Source organism: Pogona vitticeps, chromosome 2 (genome assembly GCF_051106095.1).
Source record: "Pogona vitticeps strain Pit_001003342236 chromosome 2, PviZW2.1, whole genome shotgun sequence".
Classification (NCBI taxonomy): Eukaryota; Metazoa; Chordata; class Lepidosauria; order Squamata; family Agamidae; genus Pogona; species Pogona vitticeps.
Window position 1 is genome coordinate 118,745,424 of NC_135784.1, and position 17,105 is coordinate 118,762,528.

General features: G+C 40.3%; 2 long non-coding RNA genes across 2 annotated transcripts in view; one reads left to right on the forward strand and one right to left on the reverse strand.

Moving 5' to 3' along the window:
• LOC144586869 (uncharacterized) overlaps nucleotides 1-17,105 on the reverse strand; it is a 253,973-nt gene that overhangs the window by 180,432 nt on the left and 56,436 nt on the right. The window lies entirely within an intron of this gene.
• LOC144586868 (uncharacterized) lies at nucleotides 3,830-12,803 on the forward strand. Its single transcript, XR_013541938.1, has 2 exons — nucleotides 3,830-3,915; nucleotides 10,178-12,803. It is a non-coding gene; the product is annotated as an uncharacterized LOC144586868 (long non-coding RNA).

Below are 17,105 nucleotides of genomic sequence, written 5' to 3' on the forward strand. Positions count from 1 at the left end.
AAATCTAAAGGGCTATAATTCTGATTTATGAGTCCAAATTCCAAATCTGAATTTTCTTGCTAGTGCACATTTATACTAAGAAATATAAAATTAACTTTTATTTTTCTGAGTTGGATAATTGCACATATTTCTAACAGAAGAGGACTAATGGAACAAGGAAGCATAAGTTGATACCACATGCAAATGCAAATTATTATACAAATTAATGTAAAATACAATACATTTAAAGCTAGTCACTAAGTGGAGTAGGGTGTGTGTTTCAATCAGCCCCATTGTAATGGAACGTGGCCATGCCATTCTGTCTTAATTTAAAATGTAATTGTACCAAAAGTAGAGAATGACATCAGTCTCTAATAGTTCATTGTCTAAGTATTGAAATGATTTAGATTTCTTTTGATAATTTTGTTCCTTTGACATTGGAAATCACTACTTTATGGCATTTAATTTTTGTACAAAAACACAGAAGGATATGGAAGCATATCCCTACAGGTATCTTAATTTTTTTCTTCTTATTAGTTATTATGATGAATAGTTTCAGTTGCTGTATGCTATATTTAATTGCAATTACCATTTATTATTACTTGTTCAGTGTATTGGTAAGAGAGCATCTTAAGTACTGAAATAAAAACCCCTTCTGTGGTTGGTCACCACTGGATTTATGTGTTCTTATAACATGAATTTTGTATATGCTGTTCATACCATACTTGTACAAAGGGCTGATAGTTATTGAATAGACTCTGCACCAGAAACAATTCTCATGCACCTTGGAGAGATTGATTCTATTATCAGTCAGAATAAATCAATGTTTATGTCAGCATGTTATCTGACTAAAGCTTGATATTATTGAATAGACAATTGAATCTCAAATACAGAATTTAATAAAACAGATACAGTACAGATCATAAATATGGCAGGTACTACAGAAAACATTTCCGGAAACACAGTGATTATTTTGCAGTTCATTTGGTCTACAACACAGATTGCCCAAATTTAATGAACTGATGGCAGTTATCAGTAAGACCGAATACTCACGAGGCGTAAGATCTGGGGCTTCTTTACCCCCTAACAAAGGAGCAGTATGCAACAGTATACAAAATTTAGGTTTTCATATTTTTTTTGCTATTCTTCTGCAGAATAGAATACAAAAACGAAACCAAACCAGAACAAAAAAAAACCCTTGCTGTTTCAACTACAGGAAAAAAAGTCAACTCCAAAATCCATAATAATCAGATCAAACCTGCTAAAAGGCCACAAAAGAAAGTAAGGAAGCAAGCTTTCAAACTCATTAGAAGTATCCATTCTGTCCCTCCACAGTACAGTGGGGGTGAAAGCAGGGAGGACAAGTTGGTTGGAGCTGAAGCAAGGTAATCTGTACTTAGCTACTACAAGTAGTTGGATTGCTGTGCTGTGACTTAATACATTGAGCATTATCATTAAAAACTAAATATTTTGGTCCCCACAGCATCCTTCTTGGCAATTAATTATAGGTGTTATTGAAATTCACGGCATGGTAATGTTTAGAAATGACAAATTCCTGTGTAATCATTTAGTATTGTTCTAAATGATGGGCCGAAAGCACCGGGCCGAAAGCAACAGAATGAAATTCTACAGGGATAAGTGCAAAGTACTGCACCTCTGAAAAAGAGACCAATTGCACAGTTACAAGATGGGAGATACCTGGCTCAGCAGAACTACAAGCGAGAAGGATCTTGGAATTGTCATAGATCAGAAGCTGAATATAAGCCAACAGTGTGATGTGGCTACAAAAAAGGCAAGTGCTCTTTTAGGCTGCATTAATAAAAGTATAGTTTCCAAATCCCGCAAGATGCTAGTCCCCCTCTATTCAGTGCTGGTTAGGCCTCACCTTGAGTACTGTGTCCAGTTCTGGACACCACACTACAAGAAGGATGCTAACAAATTGGAACCAGTTCAGAGGAGAGCGACAAGGATGATTAGGGGGCTGGAAACCAAGCCTTATGAGAAAAGGCAGAAAGAATTGGGCATGTTTAGCCTTGAGAAAAGAAGACTGTGGGGTGATATGATAGCACTTTTCAAATACTTGAAAGGCTATCATACAGAGGAGGGGCAGGATCTGTTCTCTATCATCCCAGAGTGCAGGACACGCAACAATGGGCTCAAGTTAAAGGAAGCCAGATTTTGGTTGAATATCAAGAAAAACATCCTAACTGTTAGTTAGAGCAGTACAATAGTGGAACCGGTTACCTCGGGAATTGGTGAGTGCTCCAACCCTGGAGGCATTCAAGAAAAACTTAGCTAATTATCTGGCAGATATGCTTTGATTGTATTCCTGCATTGAGCAGGGGGTTGGACTTGATGTCCTTGAAGGCCCCTTCCAACTTCACTTTTCTATGATTATAGCATTCTATGATTGTTCTCAACATAATCTAGTCCACATAATGAAGAATCTTAATAAAACAGTATAGACAGTATTGCAGAAGCTACTATCTGTGTCATCTAATGTCTGTATATAAAAAAAATCTGGTTGACAGTATTTGCTTCTGACTGCTCTGTTACAGTGAGTTACAGAAGAGGGGATGGAGTCAGTAGGGTCCCCTCCCCCCTGCACATGAACAAAAAAAATGAATTGTGAACTGGTCCATTTTTCCAGGGAGTTGTGGTGGTTCATGGTTCATGGTTCATTGTTAGCAATGAACCATGAACCAGTCTGACTCGTTTTTCTGGTTCATGCCCATCTCTAATCTTAACCTTTAGGGATGGACCTTGGCCCAGGGCAGAATACATATTTTGTATCCAGACTCAATCCCTCTAAACCCCAAATCTCCAGTGGAAGCATTTTAGGTAACCAGTTTGAGAAGCCCACCATGACAGACTAAAAGCAGGTTTGGTGCAGTGGTCAGAGAGTCAGAGAATGACTGAAGTGACCTGGGTTCAAATCTCAGCTTGGCCACCCAAACGTCTGGTGGTGGTGGCAGCAGTGGCGAACCCCTCATTGAACATCTCACAAACAAAAATTCAAACAAAGGCTGAAATTGTGTTGCAGAGTTCTGCACAATGCACAACAAGGATTATATAATCCTCATCAGCCAATCATGTTCCTTTGGTGATTTCAGGGCGCATGTGGCTTCATCACATTGTATAACAGTCATATAAGAAGTTGACAAAAATCAGAAATTTCTTCAAGATATTTTAGGTCGCTTTGTACTGGGACTGGGAATGCGGCTGCTTATTATTTCAACAGCAGAGATGTTTGCTCCCATTTATCATCATTCTAAAAATTCTACACATTTGGAAAGAAAGAAATTGAGAGTTAAAAACAAATCTGAACACAAGAGAAATGGAAAGAGAAAGATTTTCCCCCTTTTCCATCTGAGTAAACAGGGTTGTGCTGAAGAGCAGGTGAAATGTGGTGTTTCGCCCCACAGAGTTCACAGCCATTTTCACTGTCATCCTCCACTGAACATCTCCCATACCATTCGTTCCTCAGTCTCTGTTCCCTGCTACCTTCAGAGCTCTTCCTGCATTCCTTTATTTCTCCAGCCCCTTGTTAACCTGTCTCCTGTCTAGAGCTCTGTGTTAGAACACATCCTGCTGTTCCGAGTGACATTTCTTTAAATACTCGGAGCTCGCCTAACAAATCTTCAGTGTAGTTTACTTAGGCTGTCAACCCGCTGCTACCACAGACCAGCACCGATACAGACAGGGAAACTCAATAAATGACTGGGTAGAAAATGATACAGTTGTAGGATTCATTACAAAGTCAGATGAGCTCTTTTGTCATTTAAGGAGATAGGAAAGACTGACATTAAAATACGGTTCATTAAAAGTGAATTTGAGCTTCTCTCTTCACAGTACCAAAACATCTGGAGATGATCTAATTTATACTGGAGTGCCTTAGAAAATGTCTGAGCTTCTAACTAAACACTAGGGATTTGGGTAAGTAAAAGGATGTAGTGATTGGACTGCTAACACATTTGGAAATAATTTATGATTCTGAAACTTTCCATGCTGTCAACCAAAAGATTTCTAGATTGAGAATGTGCTCATGCTTAACTCATTCTAATTGTTAAAGGGTACATGCTACTAACTAATGCCACTCTGCATTTCATTTATTTGTTTGTTTTGCTATTAATCCCTATGTTTGTTAGCTTGGGCAAATATTGACAAGGAATCCAGGGAGTTAATCAGTTAAACAACTCAGTTGCTGGCATATCCTTTCAAAGCTATCATTTCAGACTAGATAAGGAAGCAATGAGCCAGAATCAAAGAATGAGCAGGAGCAAAAATGGGAGTAGACTTCAATGTGGATAGATAGCAGTGCCACAAAACTGTCTTTCTTTGTTCTTACACCTCAACAGTTCTGAAATGCTGAGGTTATTTACATGATGTGTTGTATCATCTTTGACCTTCACATTTAAAAAAGGATTTTGTGAAGCATTCAGCCCTTTAAACACTGCTGAGTAGCTATGGCAGGAAACAGAAAGGAAGCAAGCAAACAAGAAGCATGTAAACCACTGCAGTATAAAGAATGACTGGGGTGTTTGTCTTGGACCCAAGACATCTGAGTTCTAGCGCCCACTGAGGAATGAAACTCACAGACTGATCTTGGGCAAGTTTCTCTGCCACTTGATATAACTTTTAGGGGCTGTAGCTCAGTTTAAATTGCATTAGAGAATTGCAACTAATTTCAAGCTGCTGTTTGTCTTCCTGGTCACTTGCCAGTCTTTGACTTGGCATATGACTTGGAATGTGAGGGCATCTTGTTATAAGGAGGAACCCACTACCATAATTTCTGCCATTACACTTACAAAGTTATAACAGGAGTCTGGTTAGGTTGTGAAAGTAAGGAGAAGAAAAGATCTATTTACATAAGTTTTATTTCATTGAAGGAAAGGTAGTATATAAATACAGTCAACCCTCAACTTACAAACTTAATCCATTCCAGAAGAAAGTTTGTAAGTTGAAAAGTTTGTAACTCAAATCAGCGTTTCCCATAGGAATGCATTGAAAACCAATTAATCCGTTCCAGCTGTTTTTGGTTCTTAGGTCGAGGAACCGTTTGTAACTCGAATCATTAGTTTCCATAGGAACTAATGCAAAGCCAGTTAATCTGTTCCTACCACTAGGGGCAGATTTTTTCTTTTTTTTCCTTAGGTTAAAAAAAAAAAAGAAAGGAAAGAGGGAGGGAGGGAAGGAGGGAACAGACAACTTTTCAACAGAACACCTTGAAAAGCACCTTTTCAATCAAGACAAACACCTTCTGGGAAAAACCAAGCACCTTTCAGATAACAGATCACCTTGAAAAACCACCTTTTCAATCAAGACAAGCCAATACAAGCACCTTTTGGGGGAAAGGGAGAACCAAAGGAGGTAGGGAACACCTTTTAAAAATCCAAAAAACAAAAATTTAAAAAAGCCAGAAAATAAAAATACAGTCCGTACAGACAAATGGCTACTCAAAAATGAAATCACAAGAGCCATCAAACCAAGAAAACAACACCAAACTGAAGAAGAAAAACAGCCACCCACAAATAAAGTATTTCTGCCATACATCAAAAGGGTCACGGACCACATGGGGAAACACAACCTACAAACAGTATTCAAGCCCACCATAAAAATACAACAAATGTTACAGTAACCAAAGGACATAAGGGACCCCCTCACCACTGCAGGAATATACTGGACACCTTGCAGTTGTGGACAGATATATATTGGTACCACAAAACAAAGCATCCACACCAGAATCAAAGAACATGAGAGACACTGCAGACTAAAACAACAGGAATCAGCAGTAGCTGAACATGCCCTAAAACAAGCTGGACATAAAATTCTATTTTAAAATACTGAAATACTGGACACCAGCAATCATTACGTTAGATTGCACAGGGAAGCCATTGAAATCCACAAACACCAGCAGAGTTTCAACAAAAAAGAAGAAAGCTTAAAACGCAACACAGTTTGGCTCCCAGCACTGAAAAATACATCCTGCAAAAGGTCAACGAACTCTACCCAGCCACAAGGACCGGTGATCACTTCACACAAAAGACCAGCTAGCAACACCCATCAATCACAGTGACAGATCATCTCTCCCTTATCATAACCATACACCCACAACAAAAATACACTGATTACCATAATCACCCATCTCCTGAAAAGGACAAAAGCTGATTCAACAGCTATAAATAGTCAACTCCCAAACAAACTGCACCAGAGCACAGTGTGCTACTTCTGTCCTCTGAAGATGCCAGCCATAGAGACTGGTGAAACATTAGGAAGAACAACCTTCAGAACATGGCCAAAGAGCTCGAAAAACCCACAACAATCAACCAGTCTAATGAGTCTATAGTTCTATATGTATACAATGGAGTGAGTGAGACCACATGTTTTCCTCAGTATATGTGGCATCCACACACTTGCCAAACAGCTGAATAAGGCTTATAAGTAGGGGGAGGATTTTTGACATTTCACATTTTCTCTGTAATCTACAGTTGTCCCCATAAGTTTATAACTGTCAGGGCACTTGAACACAGATTCCTGAAGTCTAGACTCCTGGGTCTGGTCTACAGCTTGACAAAATCCATTCCAGATGCTGACTTTCATTTCATTACAGTGGCACCTGTAAGTTCACACAGCACTGTTACCACACTGTTTCTGTTCCCATAAATGCAGACTTCTAGACCACACAAAGCCATGCAACCAGCGGAACCAGGCTTTTGTGAGTGTGGCTTTTGTGTTAGTCAGTTAGCATCACCTAACAACATCACAGCAAATATCACCAGTCACTCAAGGTTTTTGGTGCATGTGAGAAGTATGTCAAATTCTACCCTGATTTTTTTAAAGTTTTTTTTGTAGATGGGCAGGAGCACATATGAGAAGATGCATAGACTTACACCCTCTAAAACCAACAGAAAAACAACAGTAAACATAAATAAAAATGAAACTATAATCTTGGCAGATGGTGCTGGAAAGCAAGGGGGTGAGAAACAAGCAGGCAGTGGACCAATGGGGCATAGCACTGGAGAGGAAGAGGACTAGGAAGAAATTGATAGGAAGGGGGCTTGGTGGTCCCAAGAGTGGGAAAAGAAGGAACTCTCATCTGGGGTTGGAAATCAGGAAAAATTAAATAATCCTACTCCTGGAGTTAGTTGTGTCATTTCTTTAATTGCCTTTGGAAAAGGCTGTAAGGCCTTTGAAGTGGCAAACTTTTATTTTTCTCTTTTGTTGTGTTCTGTTCCATAAGGAAATTTAAGTTGCAAGAATGAAGCAAATAAATGAATAAATGAATAAATGAATAAATGAATGAATGAATGAATGAATGAATGAATGAATACATACATACATACATACATACATACATACATACATACATACATACATACATACATACATACATACATACATACATACATACATACATACATACAAGGGCAGAACTAAAAATACAAAGAATGTAAAACAAGGGTGGGCTACATGAATCCCATGAGTTTCATGCAGTCTGCAGGTACCAGAATGTAACCCTTCACAGCCTTGTCTCAATCCCCCCAACATTTATTTTTAAAACACTGCCTCTGACACACCCCTGAAGTTCTCTAGGGCCATAAAGGAAATGTTGTCCTGTTATTAGGGGTCTCATCACCCTTGGATCCCACATACTCTCCTGAATTTATTTCCTAAAAACATGTTTTGGGGCAGTTTGAAGGCACAAGAAGTATTTTCTAGGTTTTTTTTTTTAAAAAATATTTTATAAGAAAAAATGGATGGGTGTTTGTCACAGGAGTAGGTGTGACTCTTCAATGTCCAGAGATAAATGTGAGAGGGTTGCCACTGGTGCCCTAAGTAGGCCACCTCCCCTTGGCCCCAGGAGAGGACAGGTGACTGCAGAAGAGCTAGCTGATGGAAAGCACCTTCAGAGGAAAGGAAGTGGTGGCGGAGATAAAAGAGGAGGAATGAGAGGAGGCACGGCCTTTGAGAGAAAGAGAAGAGGTTCTGAAACCTTAGGGGAGGAAGAGACCTGGGCAGAGGCAGTGGAGGTTTGGGATCCCCTGTTTTATGATTCTGGAGACATGGAAGACAGATGGGAGGAGGATCTCTGGGAGGAGGTCCCTGAATCCGCCTCATTGGCAGAAGAAGGGACTGTGGATGGGGGCAGGTGCCACCTGAAGGACCACCACTGCTGAAAATACCTTTGCGTCTGCACTGCCTGATGGGACCAGCAGCACCCACTTTGGCACAGTTGCAGTGCTGGCGGCATAAGCACCAGTACAAGAGGCAGAGAAGGCTTGGGGAGGAGCAGAGGAGCCCACCCAGGTGCCAGGTATATCTGGTTGTACTGACTGTCATTGAAAGGACTGCGGCTAAGTTCTGGATTCATCCTTCCCTCTCACTTCTCTGGGCCTACAGTGACATTAAGTGAGGCCACCCCTGAAAGGACACCTCCTGGGGGGGGATGGGGTAGTTCAGGGAACTCAACCCCAGAAGCTTGTGGAGGAGGTTTTATTTATTTATTTATTTGTCTTATTTATAGGCCACCTTTTTCCCAATAAGGGGACTCGAGGAGGTCCACAATATTAAAAATAATAGAATTTAAAACATGATAGGTTATCCCTTAAAAAACAAATAAATTGATTTTAAAACTTTGAATTTTAAAAACATGTAAAACATTAAAAACTACCTTAACTGACAAACAGTATTCAGGGACTCAGTCATGATTGTTAAAAGCCTACCTGAAAAAGTGGGTCTTCAGCTGTTGGCAGAAGGATAAAAGGGAAGGGGCCAATCTGACCTCTTGAAGGAGGGCATTTCCATAACCTGGGAGCAGCCACAAAGACCCTGTCTTGTGTCCCCATCAACCACTAGCAATAGGATTGAGAGGAGGGGAGATGTGGTCTTTCAGGTAGCCTGGAACTAAGCTGTATAGGGCTTTCTAGGTAATGACCTGTACTTTGAATTGGGCCTGGAAACAGTCTGGTTGCCAGTGCAGTTGTTGTAGCAGGAGTGTTCTATACTCCCTATATGCTTTACATTCCTGAATAAAGATGGGCACAAACCTGCCCAATCAGCCAAGCCAATGCCTCCAAGTGGGCACCCGCCAAGAGGGCACTACCCCAAAATGCAGAACAGCAGTGTGGCCATTGACCAAACCGGTGGTTGGTGGCCATCTTTACTTTTGAAGAATTATGTTCAAGCTGATGCCAAAGGGTTAAACTTCCCAGGTTTAACCCTTTGGCATCAGCTTGTGCCAAGTCCTTTCCTCAAGTATTGTGGACTATACAGGACTTCTGAAACCTCCATAATGGCTACCATGTACAACCACTCTATCTTCACAGTGAAATGTTGAAAATGCTGAAAAAAAGGGCTACTTTATTGTCAGCAGAAGAATCGGATCGAGCACTCAGTGGTCTTAACCTGGCATAGCTCCAGGGATGTTAAATGGAGCAACGTAGATTTACACCCTCTGTTAGACCCAGGCGATTGAGTAGAACAGCAATTTGCCATGTCAAAAATAATTTGAAGCAGAGTCAAATGTGACTAGTTCATCACATCAAACTTCCCAGCTGAATCTAATGAAGTACTGGATTCTATGAGAAATATGGAAAGGCAGATTTTGTTTGACCCTTGCAGCTGTGTAATCAAGTACTCTTTTTCCCTTACAAGGCTGCCATGTAAAAGGAGAATACAGGAAGTGAACTCGGCAGTTTTGCTGTCTTTCACTTGATTGAACTAAATTTCATATCTAGGTTTCCAAAAGGATAAGAAGTAGGGCATAACATTTTAAAAAAGAAGAGAAACTATTTTTATTTTTATAGAACTATATTTCTCATCAGCCTACACACTTGATCAGAAGCTAGTATGTGTTTCTGTTGCGCAGTTATATATGCTGTTATATATGTAAATCCAAATTTGGTTCTTTCGTCAGCACCTATGCATAGAGGTGAAGCACAGCGTGCTCTTACGTACCTCACCAGACATGCTGAAAAATAAGGAAAAAAAGCAACTGGAACACATTTCTACCTCTTTACATTAGGAGAATAACAATAAAATTGGGGGCTAAGTACAGATAATTCCCAAATAATCAGATATAGAATACTGTGGGAGCCAACATCTAATGAAAACTTATCTCCTAATCCGTTCATATTTCCTACTCCACAACAGAAACCTTTTTTTACTATGGTTTCACTTATTCCTTATTTTATTGCAGGTGTGCACATTGCTGTGGTTAACAGAAGCCAGCAAGGGAGAAAACCATTTGTCCAGATGTCTGCAGAAATCCAGATGACAGCCAAGTTCTAGTGCAATTCTTAAAATGTTTCTTGTATACATTCCTGTCAGGGTCCACCTTTAGATACCGCTGAACCTGCATCTGCCTGTTGCACACCTTGATTGTGACACCAGCATGAGGGTGCATTCTAGAAAAGTTAAGCACTCATGTATCATGTTTGTGTCTTGTCTCTTCTAGTTTTAGAGTTTCTATTTGTTTCAACACAGGATGAATAGGAAAAAGTGGTGTAACATGTATATAGTGCATAACTCAAGGGGAAGTTAGTTTATGTTTGGGATAGTTCAGCTCTTTCATCTATCTCATACGCACAGATCTGAAAGATCCTTATGTGAATATGTCTCTGATACAGTGGTGAAAAAGTTGGAAGGGGAAAAAAACCCACAGAAACATTGGCCTGCTACTATTTATCCTGCATGATAGTCTCCTACTCTCTGTATCTAGTTTGCCGATTTAGGGGTGGGGAAAATTTAGATTTGTCTTGGACCAATCCAGAAGACCCCTGAGTTGACTTAGATCCAAATTCAAATTGTGTTTCAGAAATGAGAATCGTCATGCTTCCTGTGGTGAGTCTGCCATTTTGAAGCTCTATGTATAACTGTATCTGTAAGTAATTATACTGCATATGTTTTATAGCACTGTATGCCTGGAAAGTAAGTAAGTATGTATGTATGTATGTATGTATGTATGTATGTATGTATGTATGTATGTATGTATGTATGTATGTATGTATTTATTTATTTATTTATTTATTTATTTATTTATTTATTTATTTATTTATTTATATCCCGCCCATCTGGTATATTCTACCACTCTGGGCGGCTGATATATAATAAAGTAGATATGTATGGGGTCTTTTTGGAAAAGTAGTCTGTGATAGAGTTTGCTAGCCAAATTGGTCCAAAGATAGAGTGTGTGTGTCAAAAAGACTGAGAGTCTATTAAGAAGTTAGTTTGGTCTTTAAATACAGAATAAATATATTTACATTTTATGGTTGGTTGTCCTTTTTCATTCATACCTAACAAAAGCAAAAAAAGCAAAGTGTGCTGCTTATATACCATCCCATAGTGCTTCAAGCGGTTTACAAGTTAATTATGCAGGCTATACATTGCATATTTTACTGACCTCAGAAGGATAGAAGGCTGAGTCAACCTTGAGCCAGCTACCTGGGATTGAGCACAGTTTGGGCTTCAGTACAGCAGATTAACCATTGCACAACCTACCTTTCTCTTCATACTTTTTACCTGTGGTCCCTGAATAATTCTATATTTGTTTAAACCAAACTCTCCTCATTGTTTTTTATTCAAATAAAAATAAGTACTACTCATAGCAGACAAAAACACACCTATGTCACATGATACTATACTTAACTAATAGGAACATAGAGTTCACTAAACACCTGCATTATCTAAAATACCAGCGAAAATAGAGAACCAATAATTCCAGAATATTTTGATGTGGATTTTTTTTGGGGGGGGGGGTTCTTTCATGTTAACACCTTCCCTAATGGCACTAAGGAGTGGTGGTTCGGATTCTAGACATTAAAAGGTGTCTGAGTGATGCCTGTCGCTGCTGCAGAGTGTGTTGCCTAGCGAGTGTGAAAATTAGTGGGAAATTCAGCATTTTCATCACCTGGAATGCTGCATCTCCCATTGATGTTCATAGGAAATAAGCTCAGAGCTGTACATTCCCCAACCCCCCCCCAAAAAAAACTTAAGAGAAAGAAAAAAATTGCAGTTTTTTTGTGACAGTTCTTAAAAAGCAAGATGTTATATACCATTTCTTACTTTCTTAATTCAATAACTTTTGCCCAACACTCAAAAAATGTATGTATCCCCTAAAAATAATTTCTCTGCAACCTCCAATAATACAGCAGTTTAGTTAACAAGGCCATGTTTCAGATATGGCTAAACCAGCCATTTACCAAATAATAATAATTACACACAGTCAAGTCATTTGTACTTACAGGAACTCTTTCCCAGGTTTTCTATACATGGATTATTCAGAAGGCAGCTCCCATTTCCTTTTTCTGGTGGTGCCCCAGGGCTGTGGGGGTTTCTCAAGGGTACACAGGCTACCTCTTCTCCCAGGAGGCAGAGTGAGGAATAAAACTCACAGCAAAATGACTAACTCACTAAGCCATTTAGCCAGCTTCATTTACCAAAGAGGGCTCCTTTTTATAATTTTCTGTGATAGCCATTTTAGCAGCAGCAAGCATAACAGAGATGAGTTTGGCATCTATTACATGGAGGTTTGGGTATACAGATACAGAAAACAAAATTGAAGCACCCTAAGAAACCCAGTTAATTTCAGGAAGGTGGGTGCAAATTGGGTGAGAGAAGATGAGGAGGTGGCCACCAGTGCCCTGGACATTTCAGGAGGTATAAACAGATTTAAATAGGGCAGGAGTTATGTGGTTTTCTGAAGGATTATGTTGTGCTCTGAAACAGAGCTAAGGGCCTCATCATCTGAGAGTAGGAAGAGATTGAGAATTTGGGGGAAACATGGATTGGGGTATCTTTCTGGCCACAGACTTTTCTTAGTGCTTGGGAATGGCTGGCTGAGAGAAAGGACTGAACCAATTTTTGCTTACAAAGGAATGGAAGCCCCATCTGTGATTTATCTATTGGGCTAAAACTTCAAGGCTGTGCCCTTTTACTTACAATTTGATGAATATTCATTTCTAAAGCATGCCTATTTCCTCCAAATGACATTTATTTGTGATAGCCCAGGCTTGAAGATAAACAAAGAGTTTTGCAAATAACAATGATTAAATGAGGCTAATATCTGGTAGGTACAGATTAATGTCAGTCATTCCAAATAAAGTACACAATGCAATGATTGATAGTTACTCCTGCTCTTTCTAATGATTCTAAGGTTCAAATCCCATGAACCTGTATCTGGAAGTAAGTCCAGGTGATTAGGCATCCTTCAGTCTCGAGAGACTATGGTAATGTGCTCTGTATGGAGGACTTGGAACAGCGTCTAGTGTGGCTAAGGAGGCCAATTCAAGAGTGACCATCCCTTCCACACTGAAGACAAATACAGTCTGTCCCTTGTCCAGCTCCCTGATTTTGCTTGTTTTGGGACTGCCTCTTTGCCTCGGCCTGGTGGACAAGGGTCTCTTCAAATTGTATTTACCTCTGTGAAGACATGCCTGAGATTTTAAAGCAAATGAAGCACTTTCCAATTTACTCAAAGATGTATCCCCCCCTTTTTTTTTGAGATTTGTATCCTTCCCATACCTTTATAAGATAGCATTATAAAACTCTGCATATTTTGTGATATACAGTGGGGTCTTGACTTGAGAACTTAATCCGTATTGGAAGGCGGTTCTCAAGTCCAAAAGTCTGTAAGTCAAGTCTCCATTGACCTACAGTGCATTGAAAACCGATTAATCCCGTAACAGGCCGTTTTTGTTCCATTTTGGTTTTTTTCTGGTCTGTAAGTCAAATCTCAGTCTGCAAGTCAAACCTAAATTTTGCGGCCAGAGAAGTCTGTAACTCAAAAAGTCTGTAAGTCAAGCCGTCTGTAAGTCAAGGGTCCACTGTAATGTGTGTGTTCTGTGACATCAAGTCAGAACCAACTGATAGCGACCCTAACAAGGCTTTCAAGGTAAGTGAGATAATTAAGGAGTGGCTTTTACCAGTTCCACTCCTCCAGGGAGGTTCCATATGTTACAGTGCCTAACAATAAAAACGATAAGCATTGTGCTGTATATTAGTTGTGTATAGAGATGGGTAGGAACTTGAAAAAATGAAGAATTAGGGTGGTTCCTGGTTCATGGGTAGCCACAACCCCCTCCCAAACCGTGGAAAAATGAAGCAGTTTGTGGTCTGTTTTCCAGTTTGTGCCTGGGGGGAGGGGAACATAACATCTTCACCCCTCTTTAATTCACCGTAGATGTGTATTGTAATACTGTATAAAAAGGTAAAGGTTCACCTTGACAATTTTTGTCCAGTCGTGTTCGACTCTAGGGGGCAGTGCTCATCCCTGTTTCCAAGCCATAGAGCCAGCGTTTTGTCCGAAGACAATCTTCCGTGGTCACATGGCCAGTGCGACCACCGAGGTGGTCCCTATTTATCTACTTGCATTTGCATGCTTTCGAACCGCTGGGACAAGCAACGGGCGCTCACTCTGTCACGTGGATTCGATCTTACGACTGCTGTTCTTCTAACCCTACAGCACAGGCTTCTGCAGTTTAGCCCACAGCGCCACCATGTCTCTTAATACTGTATAGCAATATCATATTTGATGACTCAGAAGGAAAGATGGTACCTGGAAAGCACAGAATCTTTTGATGGCTCAATGTATGGCAAAATAGATGCACAGTATTTTTAGGAGAGTTCGGAAGATGGCTGATGAACTCATAGCCAGCTAGCTGTTGATGAACCCAATTTCCTATTTACCATAGTCCACCATCCAATGGTGAGACATGATGGAAATGGCAATCCGTCAATATTTGGCAGCCCAAGGTTCTCCTCTCCCACCTCAGGATTTTCCTCTCATGGTCAATGGAGGCTTCCAGTAGTTTGGTTTCTTTCCTTTTCTTTAGAAAACAAAATGTGTATAAATTCTGAATATTTCTGGCAGGTGACATGGATCAAAAATAGATTTACCTGCCCTGGTGGGCCAGGGCCCTTTAGCTGCTGCCATTCATTTCAGTGGAGTTCAAACAGGAAAGGACTGTGCCCCTAATGTGGTATGTAATATGTCAAACATAAAACTAAAAGACGGATTGTCAGTTTCAGTACTGCTTAGGACTTGATGGGAAGCTGCGTGTTCTGAAAGTGGTTCTTCCTAACATTTCGCCAGTCTCTGTGGCCGGCATCTTCAGAGGACAGCAAACTGTGCTTTATTGCACTTTCCTCCCTTGACTTAATTCTCCATAGTTTCATAGCAAGCATGCTGAACCTTGGGTCTCCAAATTTTCTTGGACTACAACTTCCAGAAATCCTGGCCAGCACAGCTAGTGGTGAAAGCTTCTGAGAGCTGCAGTCCAGGAACATCTGGGGACCCAAGTTTGGGAACCGCTGCTTTATAGTTTTGGTGTTATGTTTTAAAACTCCTCTTATACATAACTATGGTACAAAACTCATTTGTATGGATCTCCGGTAAGAAGAAGGAGGACTGATATGTTTCCTTCTTTGGACATAAATAAGATCATAGAACTACAGCTCTTGCCAAAACAGGAAATCCACAATGAAAGTATCCTTCATAGGTAGCAATCTAATCTTTGTATAAAAAACTCAAATCACTAAGAGTCCACCATCCTCTGAGGCAATCCATTCCACTGTCAAACAGCTCTTATTGTGAAGAAGTTCTTCCTAATGCTTTGGCAAAATCTCCTTTCTTATAATTTGTATCCATTGCTCCTGGCATCTGGCACCACAGAAAATAAGCTTCAGCCACCTTCCACATGATAGCACTTCAAGTATTTGAAGATGGTTACCATACTGTCTCTCAGTCTTTCCTTCTTCCAGTTCACTAACGCAGTTCCCTCAGATATTTTATATAGGTCTTGGTTTCCTGACCTTTTACTATCTTGGTTGCTCTGCCACATCATAGTGTTAACTTAGGTTAAGTGTGTGTTCTATTAAGACCCCTAAGTCTTTTTCACAATACAACTGTCAAGCAGGTATCACCCATCCTCTGTGTGTGTGTGTGTGTGTGTGTGTGTGTGTGTGTGTGTGTGTGTGTGTGTGTGTGTGTGTGTGTGTGTGTGTGTGTGTGTGTGAGAGAGAGAGAGAGAGAGAGAGAGAGAGAGAGAGAGAGAGAGAGATGCCTGCCTAAATGTAGAATTTTACATTTTTCTCTGTTGAAATTAATTTTGTTTGGTTTCACTCAACTATCCAATCTGTTTAAGTCATCTTGAAATGATATTAAATGTAGCTAGCATACATGATCCCTTCAGCATAATTGCATGTTGATCTAGCTGAACTCGAATTCTGTTAATAGGCATTTTCAGTTCGGTATTTCTCATATGTAGGCATACGCAATAAAGAAATTATAACTGTGCACTAAAAGCCTTTTTGAAATTCCCTCCCTATTGTGGGCAGAAAAAACTGAGGTGATAGTGTCAATGGATTTTTCTAAGAAAAAAAAATACTGCAACATCTTCTCAGAGCAGAGACTCACTATTAATAATGCTTGTAGTAAAGCTTTGGAGATTGTTGTTCAAGCTAGCAGGTCACAATCACAGATGTGTGCATGTGAAACAATCGTACTATCATTGGAACTGAAACAGGCCACAACTTTATTGGTACCAGCTGCCAATAGTATTGGTGCTAGCATGGGGAACAGGTCAACATCAGCCAACCCATCAATTGATGTTATAACCAAGGTTACTAGAAAATTGGGTTAACCATGTGGGAGTCCACCACTGTGTGGTTCCTTTAAGCAACCTTTAAAGGTCTCCTGAGCTAAACCCTGCTAAGGAGGTTCAAGCACCTGTCTGACTCTACCCCCATCTGACCTGATCTGTCCTCATGCTTTCAGCCGACTGCCACAAAGCTGTGACAGAATACACACAACCAAAACCAAAACCACAAATGAAAAAAGGGAGGATGGATGAGAGATGTCTCAGACCCAAATGGCTGCACCAAGGCAGCATTCCATTGTGCCTCCCTCAGTTAGATCAGGTTTTCAACCCTCTTATCCAGACCATCTGTAGGAGGGGATCCCTGTTCCCAGATTACCTGAATGGCCAAGGTACTTTGAAACATCCCACTCAACCATGCTTCGTCTTGAAAAGCAGACAGCCAGCAGTCCCCAAAATTGTGGTCACTATGCCACCCTCACCCCACTGGATGACAAACATCTCTTTGGTGAGTGGGGAGCTGTTGCTTCT